This window comes from Durio zibethinus, chromosome 21, assembly GCF_047325235.1.
Source record: "Durio zibethinus cultivar Kanyao isolate XHJ-2024 chromosome 21, ASM4732523v1, whole genome shotgun sequence".
Lineage (NCBI taxonomy): Eukaryota > Viridiplantae > Streptophyta > Magnoliopsida > Malvales > Malvaceae > Durio > Durio zibethinus.
Window position 1 is genome coordinate 3,698,712 of NC_143182.1, and position 8,466 is coordinate 3,707,177.

At 30.4% G+C, this 8,466-nt stretch overlaps 1 pseudogene; it reads right to left on the reverse strand.

The window, feature by feature from the left end:
- Positions 1-210: 210 nt before the first annotated feature.
- On the reverse strand, positions 211-4,237 carry LOC111306390 (protein DMR6-LIKE OXYGENASE 1-like; annotated as a pseudogene).
- Between the last annotated feature and the right edge of the window lie 4,229 nt (positions 4,238-8,466).

Consider the following 8,466-nt stretch of genomic DNA (forward strand, 5'->3'; position numbering starts at 1 on the left):
TGGGTTTTGAGATTTTTATTTTGGACTTTTTAGATCGGACTTTTTTAGAAAAGAATTTAGGTTGTTAAGGAGAAATTGCTTAATTAATTTTTTTAATTATTAATGGGTTGCATAAAATGATAAAATGCCTGATTAATTTTGAAACAAATTAATTCAGAGGAGTACACTATGAATTGAGTCTTTATTTCTAGAAATTAAAAGCATGCCCTTGCATCTCATAATAAATATGGTACATAATTGAAGATAAAGATCTTACTATTTCAAAAAAAAACGACAAAGGTCCTAAGTTTTAAAATGCCTAGACGCGTTTGAACGTTAAGCCGCCGTTTCCAGAACTTCTGGTAGAATTCACTGTACGAATAGCTCCTGTAGAAAGGACAATGATGGTTGTCGATCAGTTGCGGGGCTGGTCGCATCATGGCGTCGGGTGATGGGCAGTAGAGCGTTGGAATGGAGATTCTCTCCTCCTTGCAATTCACCAATGCCCCGTGAAGCACGCTCTTGTAACGATCATTACCAAGTACCTAGTTAACTAAATAGCTCAGAAGGTAACTATATATAATATAGCTTTTGCTCCTACTAATATTTTCTCTATCTTCAATTAATTTCTTGAACTAATTCGGCAGACCTTGATCCTTTAACATGATTTGTCTTGCTATCTGCAATTCAGATTGCCGGACAACGATAGCATCGACAATGTCCTCATATTTATGTCCCTTCGTCCTCCAGTACAGGAGATACCATCATGCAACTCAACAATGAAAAATCATGACAAAATATTGTAAATTGACAAACATGATGGGCCGGTACCTTAAACTATTGTTTTTCAGTTTTTTTTTTTTTTTTTTATAGTAGAAGGCGTAGCCAGTAGCCTAGGGATAAAAATAGGGTTGTAAATGTTACAGAACTCTAAACTTACTGAAATGCTAATCTTTTAAGAGTGACCGCATGTTCAATTAGTCCATTTAATTTTAACATATCATCCAGGATTTAAATAACGGTTGAATAATGGTGTAGCGATCGTTATTTCACGATCGCGTTATTATCCGTCACTGCTATTAAAAAAATATAAGAAAGAATTTAAATTTCGTTTATAACGGACGAATCCGATCGTGAATTGCAGTATAACAGTGAATAGTGGTAATAGCAATCCTCTATTGCCCGCTATTATCGCTATTGATACTATTCTTATTTTCATTCAAAAATTCAAAAAAAAATCATTTGATTTTGTTTAAAAACTTAAAATAAAAATAACAAAAAAGAAATAAACATCAATTTACAAATTCAGAAAAAAAAAACCCACAAAACTTAAACTTTCAAAAAAATCAATTATCTCAAGTTCAACTTCAATCAAAATCAAATATATGCAATTTAAAGCAAGCAATTAATTCAACACTCAAATTATCTTTTTTTTTTTTAATTTTCAAAATTTTCATGATTTTGTGTGTTTGGGATTAGATTGAGCTATGGTACATTGATAAAAGGAGGCAGGAGTTGCTAGGACTTAAAATAAGAGACAAGAGATGAGAGTGAAATTTGAGATTGACAGAAGCAAGCAGATAGCACACACCAAATAAAAAGAAAACTAAGAGATGGGATGAGGATGAAAGTTTGGAGAAAAAAATTATTAAATACAAGGTAAAGGGATGAGAAGTTATGTGGGTTTGTGCAATTTAGTCAAGAGATAGGGGAAGTAGACTTGAGGTTAGTATTGTTAAAAATCACCCACAACATGGAGGCTGCCAAGTTTAATTTATTGTAAGTTCATAAAAAACAATTCTCTTGACTCATAAATAATAATGTTTTTACTTAATTTATGAATATCTAATCACTTATTATTTAATTTATGCATAATATAGTTCGGTAATAATTTGATGAGTACAGTAATTAAATAATTAAATAAATTATTCGTTATGATTATTTATTTTTCACATGTTTATTTATCTCTTGTTATTTTTTAATTATCATATAAATAATTTTTTAAATATGAATATTTTACTATAAATATTTTTTCTTAAATAAATAAAACACATGATATGATATAAATTACTTTAAAATCATAAAATAAAAGGTTTTATGATTAATAATTAAAATTATTATATTTTATAGCAAGTTGAGCAAAATTTTAAAAAATTCACGATCGCAATAGCCGCAATGACTGCGAAGATCTCCATTATATCCTCAATCGTGATAAACGTAATGCGACCGAAAACGTGACCGCTGCAATTTAAATCCCTGCATGTCATTGATTAAGCTTCATATGGCTAACTTCCTCCTTTTTATACTGGATTGATAATTTGTTAATTATCACCAAGCATAAAAAGAAACTCATAATTACTGGTGCATGACAAATCTAGGACATCCTATATATGTATGCTTATGCACTAATTCTCTAACCCGTATCTGGTCACCAATATTGATAATAAAGGGTATGGAATGGGGTTGACAGCAATCCACTTTCCATCTTTGAGCACCTGCAAAGCAGGCACGTCATCTTGAAGGAGAATGGTAATAATACTAGGATCAACATGACCAGGTAAGCCATAAGTCAGCTCTGGCGCGGGACAGGGTGGATAGTAGTTGATAGCCATGTGCTGCGCATGCTTTCCAAGTGCAGAATTGATATAAGCCCTTTCCAGACGTAAGCTTTCTGCTATTGCTTCGAGCAGTCTCAGTGCCAGCCCTCTGGTATTCTTGCAGTACTTAGCAGCATCTTCTTTGTGAAACAAGAAAGGAAAAGGAATAACTTAAGTAACATAATTGATATACCCCTAAAGTTAATATATAACTTCTTGTAGAACCTGAAATATGGAGGGTTGGTTGGACATTCATGAACATAGTCCTCTAAAGGGAAGCAATAGAGTCTTAAGTAATCCCTCCAGTTTGATACATTATCAGTGTGATCGGTGGGGAGTTTCTGTTTTGAAAGCGATGCAAAAGAAATAGAGGAAAGAAAATTGCAATAAGTAGAAGTATCATTAGGTACTCAAATGATAGGAACTGCTTTCCTCTTTCGAGTTTATGCTTAGATTTTTTCTTTTCTCTTTTGAGCTTATGCTTAGATTTTCATTTTTAGGCTCTTTTTATAAAGTCTGATTTGGTCGACAAGCGTCGTAATTAGAAAAATATCACATAATAATATAAAATATAGATAGATACTTATGATATATGATATGAAAAATTAGTTAAAAAAGTTGCGTGTTATATACAAAGACTATACAAGTCGACAATATTGACAGAAAAGATAGTTCAATTTAATGAGATTGTGCTTTTAATGCCATACTTTTGGGTAAATAAGAAATAAATATCATGAAAAATTAAATATGATAATTTATGTATTTAAATATTACATTGTACATTTGATAGCACACTTTTAAGTAGGTAAGAAATAAATATTATGAAAAATTAGAGAGGATAATTTATATATGTAGACACGACACCATGCTTTTAATATTATATTTTTTGTTAGATAAAAATTAAATATCTTAAAGAATTAGATATGATAAATTATGTATTTATATTTATTTATTTTGTATTTACGAAAACTGTCGTATCATTCACGTTGAAACTCGTAGAAAGTCTTGTCGTCTTCGTAGGATCATCAGAGTGATTCTTCAATCGCTCACTCTCCGGCAAATGGAAGAAGTCTTTTGAGACATGCAACATCTTATCAATCACGTCTTCTGAAACGCCATGGTTTTTAACCTTCACAGATAACAAAACAAATTACTGAAATGTAATTAATGCTAACCCTGGATATATTTTTTTACAGGGAATTAAATTTATAGTAAAACAAAAGAAAATAAAGGACTGCACAAATGAAGTTATCATCATCATACCTGAAAGAAACCATAGTTTTGACATGCTTCGCCAATCTCTTTGATAACACTAGAGTGGTTTGGACCATAAAGGCCTTGGAGATCAACGAGAGGGATGGATTGATCAATCGTAACCACATTGAGGTTTGGACGATCAGATTCAGGTTGAATGTAATTTGGAGGAACAGAGCTCACCGTCGGTACAAGGTCAGTTAACAGTGGCTTCATTGTTGTAGTCATCGGAGGAATTTATGATAGTACTTCTATCCTGCCTTGTCAAACTTCTGGGATGGTCTTGATGATGGTAAACTAACAAAATTATAGAGCGCTGAGGCCTAGAAATCAAGAAATTGCGGGCTTAAATTCTTGGGATAGATAAAGGTAAATGAATTGCCTGGTTGAACAAGCAGAACAACAGTTACAATACGAGAGACAAATCATTTGATGCGTCCAGCATGGTGTTATTTCTACTGTTAGAGGTTAAATCATCTCTGCCTCATAGGGCCTCCTTATGGATGGCTAAGAAATCTGTTCAAAAAGTGTATTAAAATAGTTATCTTTTCAAGAGTTATAATTTTTAAATTATATGGATTGATTCAATCAATTTATTTTTTTGGTTGAATTCATATTTTGTGAAATTCAAAAGATGACATTTGTAACATTTTACAAGTAAAAAATTCTCTATGAAAGAGATTTAAATAGATTTGAAATGAGACTAATCGTTACAGTAAATTATCAGAAATTTGAACAATGACTGTCAAAATGCCTTAAAATGGCATTCAAATGACTTTTTGTATTTTTTGTTTTAAAGCAGCTTATAGGCGTAGCATTCAAATGCCATTTTTTAGCATCCAAATGGCTCATTTTTAGGCATAACATTTGAATGTTACTGGCCGGACACCTGAATGTCTTAGTGTAAAATTAAAACAAAAATTATTTTTCACATAAAATTTGAATTCACATGCACAGGCATTCGAATGTCTTATATTGGAGGTTTCTCCATGTTTTAAAATGATTTTTTCTATTTGGAACCTTTCCAAAACTATTATATAGTTTCTTAATCATTAATTTCTTATTCCATCGATTAATATTTATTTTTACTCAATTAACTTTATTTTTTTACTATATTTTTAAAATATTTAAATGTAAAGTAAGTTAATATACTATTTATAGCAATAATATTGTATTAAATATAATAATTGATAATTTTATTCATCATTTTCAATACATTGGATGAAGATACGACGATGTTCGTGTCTGGTAGAGATTTGACATACAAGCCAAGCTTGAAGACTGAAAAACAGTTCAGTCTTCAAACGCTGTTTAATTGTAATCAAAGCCAATAACTAATCTCAATTATAAACTGCAGACAACAAAAAGGTAAACGCCAAAACCGGAAAAAGATTGAAGAGCAACAAAGGAAAAAGAAAAAGCCATTACTAACATTGTCAAAGTTTCTCGATGAAAAACAATGAGCTTTGCATCAGGGCTTACGAAAGGTTTCCCCCTGTTCGTAGTCTAGTCAGTTTCATGAAGGAATAACGTCATCCGGTCATCGTCACCCAAAGCACGCGCAGCAAGAATAGTGCTAGTCGACCCTCCAGTCTTATAAAATCTACGAATTTATGGCAGATAAAATTATTTACAGTAATTAATGATTTTTGTTGTCGCATTTGGACCGACAAGTAGTATGAACAAAAGTATTAGATGAAGAAATGTTTCCCAATTGACCACTCATCAATTTACAAGTTTTGGATGAAATGGGAGAATTGAAACTAACTTTTTCAGTTAATTGACAAGATTAATTTCTTTGGTGTGGCGACGTTTTGAAAACCAAGTTTTTATATTGGTCGAACTTTTTTATGCTAACCAAAGTAAAACTTTGGCCCATGTACTTGGGGGTGTTACGTTAATGGACGTTGACCCATATCTATTTATCTAGAGCTTTCCACGTTCTTCATGTTCGGATTGCTGATGGCCCATTGGATCAAACCTTTTTTCTTTCTTTACTATAAACAGATCCATCATAAAACAAGATAAAGGGTTGATTCTCCTACTAGTAACTCTACAAGGCTTTATAAGAAGTGAAAGCACCTGACTTGCTCCCTTAACCCTTTCTTCCTCCATGAAAGAAAAACCATAATTAATCTAAACCCACAACAGATCAAGATTAAACTATCAAAATCATACGACGAGGCACGTGAATCAAAATTAAGTACCCTAAATATTCATGTTCTTCATTTGGCTTTCAAGCTAATTCTATAGGTTACAAAGTAATTAAGACTGATTACTACACTAGCCTACCTCCTAGGTGGATGTACAAAAATTAATATTCAGTAATTTAATTAGTTAAAATATATGTAACAAAATGATTATAGAAAAGCTGAGAAAAAAAATGATTATAGAAAAAGAAAATAGAGGTAATGTCAGTTTTTTTTCGATTATGGGAAGGGGAGAGAAAAATCACAAATACAAATATAGTATGGTTGGTGGTGAAAAAAAATAATATCGTTATTTATATGGACACACGTGAAATTATTAAATTTTTAATGTTTTAATGTACAAAAGAATTTGTAATTTAAAATTAAAAAAAATTATAACTTATAATATTAAATTTAAAATTTATAAACTATCATTTTTTAAAAATAATTATATAAACAAATTAAATTAAATTTAAAATTCGCTAAACATTTGCTTTTAACTTTATGATCTAATTAACTCATTTGAGTTTGAAATATTAATAATTTTATATCAATACGAAAATTTTCCTAAACTAAAACATGTCATCAGAAAAGGCATTTTTTTAGATGAAAAAGGCAAAGTAGGAAATCCAAAGCACTAATTCAGTACTTAGCATTAATAGCCGACAAAATCATATGATTTGACAAAAGCAAAAGGATGATAATAATTCTATGCGCTTTAACAATGCTTGACCATAAATTGCAGTTCTTTGGGAACTTGACTTCTCGGAGTCCTCGAGAACATGTGCATTTCGGTATTACCATAAATATATATATATATATATATATAATATAACATGTGCGTTTTGGTATAAGTACCATCATCTATTACTATATATATAAAATTATAATAGCAATATTAATTTAAAAAATATTTTGTTATTATTATTATTATCTATACCTGTATGTTAAAGTAACTTTCTAATTGGAATAGTGGTTGAGGCCTAATTATAATTTTTAGGTATTTGCTTCATTTTTTGAAAGCCTTCAATTAATTTTTTTTTGGATATTTGCTTATTTTTTAAGAAAATGAAATAAAAATGCAATTATATTATTTGTTTATTTTCTTTCTAATTATTATGAATATATATTCATTTATATAAATTTTTAATCAATTTAGTGAGCAATAATTTAAAAATTAATAATAATTGACCAACATAAATTAAACTTAATAATGAAAGTTGATCTCCTGTCCTTTCGTATCAATGAAAATGAACTTTTGGACAAATGATAATTAAATGACCCATTAGATCTATTTGTGTAGAGCTTCCCACATTCTTCATGTCAAGCCCATCCTTGTAAACTGTTTTCTCCCCAATTTAGATGGTCCAAAGTCCACCCCTCCCCAACAAAAGGGGAGGATGGATAATTGGAACTTTTGAAGCATGAACCTATTTTCACAATGATTTTATTTTATTTATTAGTGTCAATTATTATGTAAGCAGAGAGATGGGATTCATAAGTTTTTAAATAAATAGATGTGATTAATATGCATCAAAGAAAAAATACACGAAGAAAAAAATATTTATGCCCAATAAATTAACAATTAAGTCAATTTATTAATCTCTTTCTTGAAACATTCACGTACATTGTATTCGAGATCAACAAATTAGTTAAAATTTGTGAGTCGCAATGACAACTAATTTCGGACTACAAATACAAACAATCTCAAAATTAAAGTTTACCTTTTTTAAAAAATATTATCATATTTAATTTATATAATTATTTTTAAAAAATAATATTTAATATATATAAATTTAATTTTTGAATTTGGTGAAACTTTAACTTTATTTAAAAATGTAAACGAATTAAATATAAACAAATATAATTATATTTGTAATATGTTTATTTAATTAATAAATTATGAAATATTTGTGATTTTTTATTAAATTTAATAAATAAATAAAAATTAAATATATTTATGAATAATTCAATAAACGTTTTATTAATTTTTATAAATAAAATTTACATTATTTATTTAATTAACAAATTTTAAAATATTATTTATAATAAACGACCAAAAACTAAATATATCATCAGCTGTACAACTTTATCGACTCCTATGTGCCGACCTTTGCAAATGCTCGAAAAGATTTTTGTTTTATCCCCAAAACCTTCGCGGCACCGCACGAACCACAAACGTCGCACTTGACATCCAGTCCCCTCTCTTCTCGTGCTTCCTGCCCCCATTACACGGGACTCCACATCTGCCCCCCAACCGCCACGTACCGGTTACCCATGCCACGCTGGCGCAAAGCCATCCTCTTTTTCATACTTGTCCGTACGGACGCACCGGGAAAAACCAGCAGGCAGCAAAAGTCCGCGTCACCGGCGGGCCCCACATGGCATAGCTGGAGACGCTTTTTCAGACTGAACCTCACAGTATGGGAACTTGTGGCCGAGATTTG